General features: G+C 36.1%; 1 long non-coding RNA gene across 2 annotated transcripts in view; it reads left to right on the top strand.

Annotated features, from left to right (window-relative positions):
* LOC139176389 (uncharacterized) overlaps nt 1-13,543 on the top strand; it is a 230,332-nt gene that overhangs the window by 206,031 nt on the left and 10,758 nt on the right. The gene's annotated exons all lie outside the window — the stretch shown is intronic.

The raw sequence follows: 13,543 nt of genomic DNA, 5'->3' as shown, positions 1-13,543 counted from the left end.
GAACAATTATGCCAAAGAAATTCTCGCACTGTTAAGAAAGTTCTAGGACCCAGAGCAAATTTACCACCCTGAGGATCTGGCAAAGGGACTGAGAATGCCCAGAGAATTTGACTTTGGAGGCCAGTGGGATTTGGTTACAGAACTTACACAGGACTGGGGAAACAGACTCTTGGGGCACAAACAAAACTTTGTGTGCACCAGGATCCAGAAAAAAGGAGCAGTGACCCCACAAGAGACTGACCCAGACTTGCCTGTGAGTGTCCAAGAGTCTGCGGCAGAGGGGTGTGTCGGGAGTGGCCTGCTGCAGGGTTGGGGGCACTGAGTGTGGCAGCGCATGCACAGGACCTTTTGAAGGAGGTCGCCATTATCTTCATTACCTCCACCATAGTTTGGCCTCAGGTCATACAACAGGGAGGGAACAGAGCCCTGCCCATCAACAGAAAATTGGATTAAAGATTTACTGAGCATGGCCAGGGCCATCAGAATGAGACCCAGTTTCCCCCCAGTCAGTCTCTCCCATCAGGAAGCTTCCATAAGCTTCTTATTCTTATCCAACAGAGGGCAGACAGACTGAAAACCACAGTCACAGAAAACTAATTAAACTGATCACATGGACCATAGCCTTGTCTAACTCAATGAAACTATGAGTCATGCATGTAGGGCCACCCAAGACAGATGGGTCATGGTGGAGAGCTCTGATGAAACATGGTCCACTGGAGAAGGGAATGGGAAACCACTTCAGTATTCTTGCCTTGAGAACCCCATGCACAGTATGAAAAGACAAAAATAGGACACCGAAAGATGAAATCCCCAAGTTGGTAGGTACCCAATATGCTACTGGAGAAGAATGGAGAAATAACTCCAAAAAGAATTAAGAGATGGAGCCACAGCAAAAACAATGCCCAGTTGTGGATATGACTGGGGACGGAAATAAAGTCTGATGCTGTAAAGAGCAATATTGTATAACAACCTGAAATTTAGGTCCATGAATCAAGGTAAATTAGAAGTGGTCAAATAGGAGATAGAAAGAATGAACATCAATGTTTTAGGAATCAGTGAACTAAAATTAACTGGAATGGGCGAATTTAACTCAGATGACCATTATATCTACTACTGTGGGCAAGAATCTCTTAGAAGAAATGGAGTAGCCCTCATAGTTAACATAAGAGTCTGAAATGCAGTACTTGGGTGCAATCTCAAAAATGACAGAATGATCTCTGTTCGTTTCCAAGGCAAACCATTCAATATCACAGTAATCCAAGTCTATTGCCCAACCAGTAATGCTGAAGAAGCTGAAGCTGAATGATTCTATGAAGACCTACAAGACCTTCTAGAACTAGCACCCCCAAAAGATGTCCTTTTTATGATAGGGGACTGCAACGAAAACTAGGAGGTTAAGAGATACCTGGATTAACAGGCAAATTTGGCCTTGGAGTACAAGATGAAGCAGGGCAAAAGCTAACAGAGTTTAGCCAAGAGAATACACTGGTCATGGCAAACACACTCTTCCAACAACACACGAGAAGACACAACGCATGGACATCAGCAGATGGTCAATACCGAAATCAGATTGATATTTTTGCAGCCAAAGATGGAGAAGCTCTATACAGTAAGAAAATCAAGACCAGGAGCTGACTGTGGCTCAGATCATGAAGTCCTTATTGCAAATTTCATACTTAAATTGAAGAAAGTAGGGAAAACCACTAGGCAATTGATGTATGACCTAAATCAAATCCCTTACAATTATACAGTGGAAGTGACAAATAGATTCAAGGTATTAGATCTGATAGAGTGCCTGAAGAACTATGGAGGGAGGTTCGTGGACATTGTACAGTAGGCAGTGATCAAGACCATCCCCACCGGCCCCCCAAAAATGCAAAAAGGCAAAATGGTTGTCTGAGGAGCCCATACAAATAGCTGAGAAAAGAAGAGACATGAAAGACAAAGGAGAAAAAGAAGAATATACCCATTTGAATGCAGAGTTCCAAATAGCAAGGAGAGATAAGAAAGCCTTCCTTAGTGATCAATGCAAAGAAATAGAGGAAGACAATAGAATGGGAAAGACTAGAGATCTCTTCAAGAAAATTAGAGATACCAAGGTAAAGTGTCTGTCTACAATGCAGGAGACCTGGGTTCGATCCCTGGATTGGGAAGATCCCTTGGAGAAGGAAATGGCAATCCACTCTAGTACTATTGCCTGGAAAATCCCATGGACAGAGGAGCCTGGTAGGCTACAGCCCATGGGGTCGCAAAGAGTTGGACACAACTGAGTGACTTCATGTTCACGTTTCACATTCATGTTCAAGGGAACACTTCATGCAATGTTGGGCACAATAAAGGACAGAAATGGTATGGACCTAACAGAAGCAGAAGATATTAAGAAGAGGTGGCAAGAATACAGAGAAGAACTGTACAAAAAAGATCTTAATGACACAGATAGCCAAGAAGGTGTGATCACTCATCTACAGCCAGACATCCTGGAATGTGAAGTCAACTGAACCTTAGGAAGCATCACTAGTGGAGGTGATGGAATTCTAACTCTGTCAGCCTTTGCTCTGCTTCATTTTGTACTCCAAGACTGAATTTGCCTGTTACTCAAGGTATCTCTTGACTTCCTACTTTTGCATTCCAGTCTCCTATAATGAAAAGGACATCTTTTTTGGGTGGTGGCAATATTTCATTCTCTTTTATGGCTGAGTAACATTCCATTGTACATATATATCACACTTTCTTAAGCCAATCATCTGTTGATGATTACTTGGGTTGCTTCCATATCTTGGTTATTGTAAATAGTGCTGCTGTGAACATTGAGGGGGTGCATGTATCTTTGAAATTTTATATATATATATATATTTTTTTAATATATATACATATAACCAGGATTGAAATTACTGGATCTAGTGAATTCTAGTTTTAGTGTTTTAAAACTAAAACTTCATACTTTTTTCCATAGTACTTACCCCAATTTACATTCCCACCGTTAGTATAAAAGTGCTAACCTTTCTTCACATCCCCTCCAGCACTTGTAATTTGTAGACTTTTCAATGATCACCATCTAGACAGGTGTAAGGAAAAATCTCATTGTGATCTTGTCTTGTATTTTTCTAATTAGCCATGTTGAACATTTTTTCACATTCCTGTTAGCCATCTGTATGTCATCTTTGGAAAAATATTCAAATCTGCCTATTTTTGATTGGATTATTATTTTGATACTGAGATGTATAAGCTACTTATAAATTTTGAATATTTGTCCCATTATTTACAGATATTTTCTCCCATTCCCTTAGGTTATCCTTTTATTTTGCCAATGACTTCCTTGCTGTGTATAAACTTCTAAGTTTGATTAGATCCCATTTGTTTATTCTTTTATTTCTTTTGCCTTGTGGAAAGGATCTAAGAAGATATTGCTATGATTTATATCAAAGAGCATTTCACCAATATTCTCCTGTAGGAGTTTTATGGTGTCATGTCTTACGTTTAGGTCTTTAAACTTTTGAATTTCTGCATATGGTATGAGGAAACATTCTAACTTCATTGCTTTACATGTAGCTGTTCAGCTTTCCCAGCACCAATTATTCAAGAGACTCTTTTCTCCATTGTATATTCTAGCCTCCTTTGTCATAGATTAATTGACTACAGATGGGTGGGCTTAGTTCAGAGCTCTGTTTTCTGTTCTCTTGATCTGTGTGTCTGTATGTATGCCTGTACCATGCTGTTTTGATTAATATTGCTTTGTAGTATAGCCTGAAATCTTTTTTTCCCCTCAGGATTGTCTATTCACGGTTTTTGTATGTGTGTGTGTGTGTGTGTGTGTTTTTTTTTTTTTTTTTTGAGCTGTAGGAGTTGCTTGTATATTTTTGAGATTAGTTGTTTGTCGGTTGCTTCATTTGCTATTATTTTCTCCCATTCTGAAGGCTGTCTTTTCACCTTGCTAATAGTTTCCTTTGATGTGCAGAAGCTTTTAAGTTTAATTAGGTCCCATTTGTTTATTTTTGCTTTTATTTCCAATATTCTGGGAGGTGGGTCATAGAGGATCCTGCTGTGATGTATGTCAGAGTGTTTTGCCTATGTTCTCCTCTAGGAGTTTTATAGTTTCTGGTCTTACATTGAGATCTTTAATCCATTTTGAGTTTATTTTTGTATATGGTGTTAGAAAGTGTTCTAGTTTCATTCTTTTACAAGTGGTTGACCAGATTTCCCAGCACCACTTGTTAAAGAGATTGTCTTTAATCCATTGTATATTCTTGCCTCCTTTGTCAAAGATAAGGTGTCCATATGTGTGTGGATTTATCTCTGGGCTTTCTATTTTGTTCCATTGATCTATATTTCTGTCTTTGTGCCAGTACCATACTGTCTTGATAACTGTGGCTTTGTAGTAGAGCCTGAAGTCAGGTAGGTTGATTCCTCCAGTTCCATTTTTTTTTCTCAAGATCGCTTTGGCTATTCGAGGTTTTTTGTATTTCCATACAAATTGTGAAATTATTTGTTCTAGCTCTGTGAAGAATACTGTTGGTAGCTTGATAGGGATTGCATTGAATCTATAAATTGCTTTGGGTAGTATACTCATTTTCACTATATTGATTCTTCCAATCCATGAACATGGTATATTTCTCCATCTATTAGTGTCCTCTTTGATTTCTTTCACCAGTGTTTTATAGTTTTCTATATATAGGTCTTTAGTTTCTTTAGGTAGATATATTCCTAAGTATTTTATTCTTTTCGTTGCAATGGTGAATGGAATTGTTTCCTTAATTTCTCTTTCTGTTTTCTCATTATTAGTGTATAGGAATGCAAGGGATTTCTGTGTGTTGATTTTATATCCTGCAACTTTACTATAATCATTGATTAGCTAACACCTATCCTGCTCAAACTCTTCCAGAAAATTGCAGAGGAAGGTAAACTTCCAAACTCATTCTATGAGGCCACCATCACCCTAATACCAAAACCTGACAAAGATCCCACAAAAAAAGAAAACTACAGGCCAATATCACTGATGAACATAGATGCAAAAATCCTAAACAAAATTCTAGCAATCAGAATCCAACAACACATTAAAAAGATCATACACCATGACCAAGTGGGCTTTATCCCAGGGATGCAAGGATTCTTCAATATCCACAAATCAATCAATGTAATACACCACATTAACAAATTGAAAAACAAAAACCATATGATTATCTCAATAGATGCAGAGATAGCCTTTGACAAAATTCAACACCCATTTATGATAAAAACTCTCCAGAAAGCAGGAATAGAAGGAACATACCTCAACATAATAAAAGCTATATATGACAAACCCACAGCAAACATTATCCTCAATGGTGAAAAATTGAAAGCATTTCCTCTAAAGTCAGGAACAAGACAAGGGTGCCCACTTTCACCATTACTATTCAACATAGTTTTGGAAGTTTTGGCCACAGCAATCAGAGCAGAAAAAGAAATAAAAGGAATCCAAATTGGAAAAGAAGAAGTAAAACTCTCACTATTTGCAGATGACATGATCCTCTACATAGAAAACCCCAAAGACTCCACTGTGTGTGTTTACATATAAATTTTTTTGTTTATTTGTTATAGTTCTGTGAAAAAATATCCTGGATATTTTGATAGGGATTGCATTAAATCTGTAGGTTGCTTTGGGTAGTATGAGCCATTTTAATAATAATGATTCTTTTAGTCAAGTGTACAGGCTACCTTTTCATTTCTTTGACTCATCTCATTCCCTTTATCAATGTCTTATAGTTTTCAGTGCATAGGTCTTTCACCTTCTTGGTTAAGTTTATTTCTAAGTAATTTTTGATGAAATTTTAAATGAGATTGTGTGTTTACTTTCTCTGATATGTTGTATTTCTTTACACAAAAAGTGAAATATTTCTGTATATTTAATTTTGTATGCTACAACATTGGGCTCATAGATTGAACTTGGAACTATTCCCTCCTCTTCAAAGTTTTGGAATAATCTGAGAAGGCTAGGTATAATTTTGTATATGTTTGGTAGAATTTCCCAGTGAAGTCCAGTGTCTTTCTTGATAGTCCAGTGTTTTGAGGAAACTGGCATGGATTTTTTTTTTTTAAGAGGACAAAATAGATGAAGTTGTGGTTAAAAGGAATGTATGTGTACCAAGGCCTTTGTAATTTTATAATAAGTTTGTATAATATACTGCATGAAAAGTACCTTGTAGCATTTCTTCTCAATACTATAATTTCCTTAGAAATTAGTTTGAAAGCCATAAAAAGGGCCTGTAATAGAGGAACTATTAGAGGTGTCATTTGTAATTAAGACACTAGTAACATATGTACTTCTACAAGTTGCCAGGTGTTGATGTTATACATTATAGACTGTAATTTTTAGATGTTTTGGAAAAGAACATAAATGTTTTCAAAAAGTTTAATGAAATGAATAGTTGCCAGAAAAGTCAAACCGCTTAAAGTCTTATTGTGCTAATACTAAAAATGAGGTTACTTTTTTTTTTTTTTTTAGGAAATTAGTATTATCACACTGAAAGTATGGGTTGTCCAAGACTATTGGTTTAATTTAAAAAAATTTTTAAGGTGTTCTGCATATTTCGAATAAAGTCTTGATGTAGTTCAGGGGCTGGAAACATTGTAACAAACAATGTTCTGGCCTTTAAATTAGTTGCTAGGAAACTGTAAGACCAAAGTCAACTTTAACAGCACTGCTGCTGCTCTGCTTTACTGCAACATGTTAATAGAACAGGGTCATTTGCTTCCTGCCTTTGAAGACCTCTGTCCAGAAGGGTCTTTTGCTAAGTCACTGAGATTCATTCCCAAGGGTCAGATGCTGAACACTCAGACTGATGGCATGGACCATGTGATAAACATGGAGGCAGTATGTGTAGTCGAGATCGTGAATACAAGGGCTTTTTCTGTCAGCTGCCATGATTGACAGTGCTACTTGTTTAAGTTGTTCTTTCCCAGAAGGCTCCTTGAGAATTACTTTGTGGTCCTTACTGACACCTTTAAACTTTCAATAACCATTATTCTTACACTTATTTTTTAATCCTGTCATAACATTTTCCATCAGAATTATATTGATTTTTGTGAAAAATATAATAATCCTCATAATGACCGGATTTCTTCTATTTCTACCAGAAAAAAAAGCTATTAAAATGCTTGCACATCTTCCTCAAACTGGTTGTATGCATTTAAAATACTTTCGTAATAATAAATACCACATGGACATATGTAGCCAGGAAAGGGTTTCCGTTTTTATGACACTTGCTTCTCAAAAACAGACATATTCTTTAAAGGAAAAAAAAATTGCCAGCTCTGAATTGATTGACATTTGTTTACTTAACTCTCTCCTTTTGAAAGCCTGCACACCTATTTCAACCTTGAACAGTTTCCAACTGTGGTATACTGGAACATTTTTTCATTTATTAAGTTCAGTGTTGCCAACCCAAACAAAGTATAATCAGCGATGATCCGAGCAGACCAAGCTGTCTAGCACCATACAATGTATCTGCATACTAATTTCCAAATTCCCTCACATTTCCAGAGAACTAATGGGATCATTTTCATTCTGTTACAGCAACTCAACAGTTACTGAATCACCATCTGTGTTTTCGTTAACCTGAATCAGATATGAATTCTGTTATTGCAAGGTAGAGCAGCTTGTTTAATGATTCTTAATCTTTTCTTTAATTAAATCATGCAGCCAACCTGAAAAATCTATCTTAATGCAAATTAGGAGCTTTTTTGGCATTCGCTTACAGTAATGCACTAATAAGGTTAATTTATGAAGGTTCTCTTCCAGTCTGTACAGATGATATTTGTTCACTGCATATTTTTAGCATATTGTCCCTTTTTGTAATATTTTAAGTAATAAAAACATAGCTATTTTTCACTTACACAAATGAGAGATACTGTAAGCAGCACTCTGTTAACCAAAACTAAGTACAAAAAATATAAAGAATTCTAGATAAGAAGAGAATTCATTTTGTTGAGTTTCAAATGCCAATTCTCTGGAAATAACTGTCTCTCTCTAATCATTTTCTAATCATTTTCTTTTTTCTTAGATATATGAAAAGGCAGAGAACTGAATAATTAGAGGAGTACTTACCTTGAACATGTTTTTCCTTTTGGACATTAGTTAGTTATATAAAAAGTAAATAAAATAGTATAAAATTATCCTATCAAAACTTTGCAGTTACATACTTATTACAAGTTATATTTTTAAAATTTAAAAATACCTCATCTACATGATATTTTCAATTAGGTATTATAATAAATATTTCTTGTAATGCTAAATTCAGTATAAATACACAATCATGGAGCTGGATTAGATTATAAGAAATAGTTCAGGATAAAACAAATAGCAGCTTGTAAGAACAGTGGGATTAAAAGTTAATGAATGAAAGAATACTACTAACTTTACTATTCTAATATTTACAAATGGGGCTTTTCTTTATGATAGAGTTAGCCACTGTATGAATTAGTCTTCTCTTAATCTAGATTTAGCATTTGAATAACACCAAAGATGGTTAATTAAAGAAAGAAAGAAAGAAATTGAAGTCCCTCAGTCATGTCTGACTCTTTGTGATCCCATGGACTGTTGCCTACCAGGCTCCTCTGTCCATGGGATATTCTAGGCAAGACTACTGGAATGGGTTGCCATTTCCTTCTCCAGGGCATCTTCCTAACCCAGAATGAACCTGGATCTCATTCATTGTAGGCAGATGCTTTACCGTCTGAGGCACCAGGGAAGATTAATTAAGGCAGAATTCAAATAATCTGCCTAAATTTGTTATGATAAGCATACGAATTTGAGAGCAACATATATGCTAAGCATATTACACACATATACATGTAGTGATGTGAATATAAACAGGACATAGTTGTCCTTAAAACCTTTAATTTATTGGAAGGATTACTAACTTTGCACTCACAAGGTTTTCGAATGTGACTTCAAGTAGGTGGCAGTATTTTCTGAAGTAGTTATCTTCCTTGCCTGCCTACGTGTATGCTAAGTCACTTCAGTCATATCTGACTCTTTGCAACCCTGTGGACTGTAGCCCACCAGATGAGATTCTCCAGGCAAGAATAATAGAGTGGTTTGCCATTCCTCCCTCCAGGGGATCTTCCTGAACCAAGGATCAAACCCACATCTCTTCCATCTCCTGCACTGGCAGGCAAGGTTTGGCTAACTGGCATGATTGTATACTAGTTAGATTGTATACTAGTTATTCACTAAGAATGAACTAATCTTTTAAAAGATTACTAATAACTTCTACCCCATGTTACATTTCAAAATATCCTACAGTAGAATGCATTTAACCTATGAAATAAACTGTATAACTTGTTTTTTGTTTTGACCTCACCTCTCTCCATGATATATAGACTCAATTCCTAAATAGTTGTGTGATGAAATATATTTTAATAGCACAACTTGTTTCTTTAGAAAATAATTGGGTATAGGTTATATCCAAAAGGAGATTTCCTTATCTGTTATTTAGGTGGAAAATTAAATAATTTTTAAAATATCTTTTAGGTGATTTCATTATGGAATTCTGTAATACGAGTATGTCATTCATCCCCCAAAGCACTGGAATAAGGTGTAAGTAAAAGAGGAGTGCAGTGGCCTTAAACAAAGTAATAAATTGTAATGCAAATCTTGACCTGTGGGTTTATATCTACTAGACTTTGAAAAGATAAAAACAAACTGATTAATGAGGTTACAAATATATTATTGCCTTTAACTTCCAAACTCCAGTATGGCTGTTGACTATATTATACCTCTAGGTTAAATTCATTCCAGAGGGAACTGGGCCCAACAGAAAGCATCAGTCATTTAGAGAATAATGACATAGCTTAATTATAATTAGAAGCAAAGCAAGACACTGGTGTTCAATTGCCACTAACAAGCAGGATAAGGTATTTCAAATACTTTGGGTCAGAGATTAGAAGATATATTAAAGATGTTCTTGATACGAGTGAGATCCTCTTATTTGAAACCAGATGACACAGAAATAGTTTTATCTAGGAAATTTGTAAGTTACATTGCCTTTTTATTTCTTTGAGGCAGAATCTATAAAATGCTGAATTATTACCTTACAGTAAAGCTGCTATTTTAAGAATTTTAAACTAATATTGACTGCTGTCAGATCAGTTTCTAGATTTATTGACTTCAGAAGTAAATATAAACTGAGGTGAAGGTGAGGTCAGATCAATATTTATCTTGTGAATCAATAGATTCTGATATTACCAAAACTGAAGCTCAATAAATGTATGAGGTTGATAGAGAAAAAACTTATCAAAAAGTTTAGTTTTGAAATTTCCTTAGCAAAATTGACTTGCCAGTTTTAAATATGCGATTTTATCATGCCATCAGGGTATACAGAAGAAAGTAATTCTGCATAGTAGTCCTGAGAACTTAAACTATATAATAGACATTGGCAACATTCCTGTGTAGAGTCTTCTCTTGTGTTGCTGGAAGAGGGTGTTTGCTATAACCAGTGTGATCTCTTGGCAAAACTCTGTTAGCCTTTTCCCTGCTTCATTTTGTACTCCAAGGCCAAATGTGCCTGTTACTCCAGGTATCTCTTGACTTCCTACTTTTGCATTCCAGTCCCCTGGATAATGAAGATCTTTTTTGGGTGTTAATTCTAGGTCTTGTAGGTCTTCATAGAACCACTCAGTTTCAGCTTCTTCAGTATTACTGGTTGGGGCATAGACTTGTATTACTGTGATATTGAATGCAGTGACTTGGAAACAAAGAGAGATCATTCTGTCATTTTTGAGATTGCACCCAAGTACTGCATTAGGTTGCTTAAAACCCAACATTTGGAAAACTAACGTCATGGTATCAGGTCCCATCACTTCATGGCAAATAAATGGGGAAACAATGGACAGACTTTATTTGGGGGGGGGGAGCTCCAAAATCACTGCAGATGGTGATTGCAGCCATGAAATTAAAAGACACTTACTCCTTAGAAGAAAAGTTATGACCAACCTAGATAGCATATTAAAAAGCAGAGACATTACTTTGCTAAAAAAGGTCCATCCAGTCAAAGCTATGGTTTTTTCCAGTAGTCATGTATGAATGTGGGAGTTGGACTATAAAGAAAGCTGAGCACTGAAGAATTGATGCTTTTGAACTGTGATGTTTGAGAAAATTCTTGAGAGTCCCTTGGACTGCAAGGAGATCCAACCAGTCAACCCTAAAGGAAATCAGTCCTGAACATTGGAAAGACTGATGCTGAAGCTGAAACTCCAATACTTTGGCCACCTGATGTGAAGAACTGACTCATTGGAAAAGACCCTGATGCTGGGAAAGATTGAAGGCAGCAGAAGTGGATGGCAGAGGATGAGATGGTTGGATGGCATCACTGACTCAAAGGACATGAGTTTGAGCAAGCTCTGGGAGTTGGTGATGGACAGGGAAGCTTGGCGTGCTACAGTCCATGGGGTCTCAAAGAGTCGGATACGACTGAGTGACTGAACTGATAGATTGATACAGAATGTTTCTGTGTCCATGAGACACATGTTTTTTCAATCATATGTTATCCAAGTTCTTTCCTCATTTTACCTCTTATTTACCTGCCTCAGAAAGAAAAAAATTGGAAAATGTTTGCTGAAGAGAAATTTTGTTCAACTTTTGATGCAACGTCATTTGAAATGTGGTTCCTGAGATGAACAATAATTTCTTGTTTACTTGTATCTTCATCTTTATAGCTCCTGTGTGCTCCAAGGTACTAATATGTCCTAGTCCACTCAGGCTGCTATAACAAAATATCATAGACTGGGTAGCTCATAAAGAATAGAAACTTATTTTTCATGGTTCTGTAGGCTAGAAGTCTGAGGTCAGGGTGCCAGTATAGTTGAGTGAGGGCCCTTTTCTAGGTTGTAGACTTTTCATTGTGTCCTCACAGGATGGAAGTGGGCAAGGGAGCTCTGTTTTCTCTTTTATAAAGATATCAATCTCATGACCTAATCACCCCCAAAGCTTTTTAATGACTAATATCATTGTATTGGGCATTAGGATTTCAACATATGAATTTAGGGGAAAAATAAACATTCAGACTGTAGCACTTGCATACTGTAACACAAAATTTTAATTTTTTATTTTTATACAACTTTAAAGGTTACTTTCCAGCTAATTATTACAAAATACTGGCTCTATTCCCTGTGTTGTACAATACACTGAGACTTATACCCAAGAGTTTTGTATCTCCCTATTCCCATCCTTATATTACCCTGCCACTAGTAACTACTAGTTTGTTCTTATATCTGTGCATCTGTTTTTTTATTATATCCAGTAGTTATATTTTTTAGGTTCCACATATGACTTGTACCATACAGTTTTTTCTAACAAATTTCACTTAGCCGAATGCCCTCCATCCAAATCTATCCATGCTGCTACAAATAGCAAAATTCAGTTCTTTTATGACTGAGTAGTATTCCACTGTGTGTGTGTGTGTATCTCACACTTTTATTCGTTCATCTGTTGATGGATGCTTAGGTTGTTTTCACATCTTGGCAATTGTAAGTAATGCTTCTATGACCACTGGAATGCATGTGTCTTTTCAAATTCATATTGTTTATTATTTTTTCAAATATATACTCAGGAGTGGAATTTCTAGGTCTTCTGGTACACAGAGCCCTGGTGGCTCACATGGTAAAGAATCTGCCTACCTATGCAGGAGACTCAGCTTCGATCTCTGGGATGGAAAGATCCCTTGGAGAAGGCAATGGCAAACCACTCCATATTCTTGCCTGGAGAATTCCACGGACAGAAGAGCCTAGCAGGCTATAGTCCATGGAGTTGCAAAGAGTCTGACATGACTGAGCAACTGAACATACATGCATCTTAGTTCTATCTATATTTTTTGAGAAAATCCCATCCTGTTTTTTCCACAGTGACTGCACTGATTTACACTTCTACCAGCAGTGTACAAAGGTTCTCTTTTTTCCAAATAATTGTCAACATTTGTTATTTGTGTTCTTTTTTATGATAGTCATTCTGACAGGTGTGAGTTGATATCTACTGTGGTTTTCATTTGCAGTTCCCTGATGATTAGTGATGAGCATCTTTTCATGTCCCTGAAAGCATGAGCATCTTTTTATCTTCATTTCCACTTTAGAAAAAAATGTCTGTTCAATTCTATTTTCAACTGAATTGTTTATTTTTGATATAAAGTTATATAAGCTGTTTATGTATTTTGAATATTAATACCTTATTTGCATCATTTGGAATTATTTTCTCTCATTTGCTCTGTTGTAGTTTTCATTTTCTCAGTGGTTTCCTTTTCTATAAAAAGCTTTTACAGTTTTTTCATTATTTTAATATTTTAATTTTATTGGAGTATACTTGATTCACAGTGTTGTTAGCTTCAGGTGTACAGCAGAGTAATTCAGTTATATATGTACATATAGTCAATATTTTATAGACAATTTTTTCATATAGGGTATCTCAGCATATAGTTCCCTGTGCTATACAGTAGGTCCTTGCTGGTTATCTGTCTTACAAATAGTAGTGTGTGCGTATGTGTGTGTGTTCATCTGAAGCTCCCGATTTATTCCTCCC

Source organism: Bos indicus, chromosome 2 (assembly GCF_029378745.1).
Source record: "Bos indicus isolate NIAB-ARS_2022 breed Sahiwal x Tharparkar chromosome 2, NIAB-ARS_B.indTharparkar_mat_pri_1.0, whole genome shotgun sequence".
NCBI lineage: Eukaryota > Metazoa > Chordata > Mammalia > Artiodactyla > Bovidae > Bos > Bos indicus.
This window is presented reverse-complemented; position numbering and strand designations above follow the sequence as displayed.